General features: G+C 37.0%; 1 long non-coding RNA gene across 1 annotated transcript; it reads left to right on the top strand.

The window, feature by feature from the left end:
* The first annotated feature begins 72 nt into the window (after positions 1-72).
* LOC107135093 lies at positions 73-2,482 on the top strand. The gene is made up of 3 exons (XR_001502513.2): positions 73-527; positions 1,193-1,276; positions 1,439-2,482. It is a non-coding gene; the product is annotated as an uncharacterized LOC107135093 (long non-coding RNA).
* Positions 2,483-2,489: the final 7 nt, after the last annotated feature.

The following is a 2,489-nucleotide window of genomic DNA, read 5'->3' on the forward strand; positions in this document are numbered from 1 at the left end:
GTATGTGTTCAGAAGTGATTACATAAGAAGAGATGCTTAGGAGAAGAAGAGGAAATCAAAAAAGTAAAAAGAGCAGGCACCATGACCAAGATTAGTGATGTGTTTTGTTGTCTAAGTACAGAATAGCAAGTGATAATTAAAATAATTAAACAAATAATTTTGTACCTACCATCCAAATTAACAGTGATTACCTAGTCATGTTTGTTTGACATTTTTAAATATAAGATAACTAAAAGATTGAAGGCAAAATTGAAGAATTCTCCTTTTTCCCCCAGTCCTGGACCTGTTTCCCTGCTCCATCCCAAAGACAACCTGTGTCGATATACATATTTTCTAGTTCATTTTTATTTTTATTTTATTTCATTTTTAATTTATTCTTAGGTACAAGCAGATCATCAACACCAGCAATCTTTGCTTCTGATCCTGCAACCTGCCCTATTATCCCTGGTTGTGAAACAACAATTGAGATTTCCAAAGGGCGAACAGGGCTGGGTCTGAGCATCGTTGGGGGTTCTGACACATTGCTGGTGAGTGCCCATCCAGAGTGCTTCAGCCATGCAGGTAGCTTCCAGACAGCTTCAAGAGACTCCAGGGAGATTCCTATCAGTTAATTATATGAATTATTAATCACTTATTGTTATTTTCATTTATAGGGCAAATATTCGATTAGGTACTAGGACCATTACTTTGAGTATTGATCACTACTGACTCAGTAAGATTGTGTTACACTTGTTACTGTGACCTTTAGTTTTCAGAATGTCTTACTAGTACTTGACATAACTTAATTTCCTTTTTATTAATATCCAGGTTGGTTTAGTCCTATATTGAGAGGAGTTTGAAAAACTGGATGCTTTGTAGACAGAATTTCCTAAATGTCAAAAATACTTTCAGAATCATTTTGTTTGTGGATAGAAACAATAATATTTCCTTACTATATTTAAATATGATTTATATGTTTTATGATTTTTCCTACTTCTCTATAATTGGAAAAAATAAACTTCTTTGAGACTTTTTGCAAAAAATATGCTATTACATATTTCCTAGAATGATGCTATTTGGCTCACATATAAACCTAGTGAGTATATAAATCCCTGTGGCTATCAGGAAAGTACGCTGTGTTTGGACTTCATTTCTTCTCACCATTTAAAGGGAAAATGGGATAAAGCATACTATGTTGCATTTGGATCCTTAGGGTGCCATTATTATCCATGAAGTTTATGAAGAAGGAGCAGCATGTAAAGATGGAAGACTCTGGGCTGGAGATCAGATTTTAGAGGTACAGACTGCTTATTTTTGATCTTCAAAAATAACAGAGAAAGTCGGTGAGAGGGTATGTGTTTCTTTGCTGCTTTCTTTCTCTCCTCTGCCCTCCTACCTTCCTTTCCTTCTTCACTTAATTCCCCCAGTTCCTCCTAGTCAATGTCACATATCTGTTTAGGTGAATGGCATTGACTTGAGAAAGGCCACACATGATGAAGCAATCAACGTCCTGAGACAGATGCCGCAATGAGTGCACCTGACACTCTACAGAGATGAGACCCCCTACAAAGAGGAGGACGTGTGTGATGCCCTCACCATTGAGCTTCAGAAGAAGCCGGGGAAAGGCCTGGGATTAAGTATTGTTGGTAAAAGGTGTGCCTTTGGAATTGATTGCAACAACAGTAGAATTTTATCAATAGTTCATGTTCTGCAAGTAGCTGTCATTGGCCCACTTACAGTGAAAGCATAGAATGATACTGGTTTTGAACATTTAAATCAGGATATTGGGGGATTTTGAATATGCTCGACAAAAAGCCATTTGGTGTTTTTGTGTGCTTGCTATGTGTCAGGAAATACCTTACATTCTGAGGAACAAAGTTAAATAAGACATGGTTTCTGACCTCAAAAATTAACAGTTTGGCGAACAAGAATTAAAAATATTCTTATAGCAAATCAATCTGTTGAGGAATTAGAGAGACACATTATGGGGGAGCTGTGGAAGCAGAGGAGAAAGGAACCAAGAGAAGTGGATTAGGGAAATGTTCCATGAAGAGAGGTGCCTGCACTGAGGCTGAGAGTGATTGAGATGATAGTTGGTCTGCTGAAGGGACTGGAGGATCATACAGGGAGAAAGATCAGAATGACACGAGCATGCCATCAGCACAGGACAGAAAGCATGAAGCCAGGGGATGGGTGCAGGCAGATCAGTAAGGGCACATGATTAGTTTAATATTTGTAGGTATGTTTTAAAATATTTATATTAAGTCATAGTAACATTAAGTTCCATAAGTATTTTTTTCCTTTTAGTATTATAAGCTCATTGGGATCAGAAAATACCAGGTAATGAAACAAATGAAGTTAGTGTTCAGTAAAAAGAAACTGAATTACTATCACCATTTTTCAGGCCTCAGATATCTAGTTTCAAAGTAGGGTTTTTCTTTTTTCCCCCAACTGAGTCAAAAATTTATGAAATTGTGCCCTTTACATCAGAATATCCTTTGGAAATGGGC

Source organism: Marmota marmota, unplaced genomic scaffold, assembly GCF_001458135.2.
Source record: "Marmota marmota marmota unplaced genomic scaffold, marMar, whole genome shotgun sequence".
NCBI classification, from domain to species: domain Eukaryota; kingdom Metazoa; phylum Chordata; class Mammalia; order Rodentia; family Sciuridae; genus Marmota; species Marmota marmota.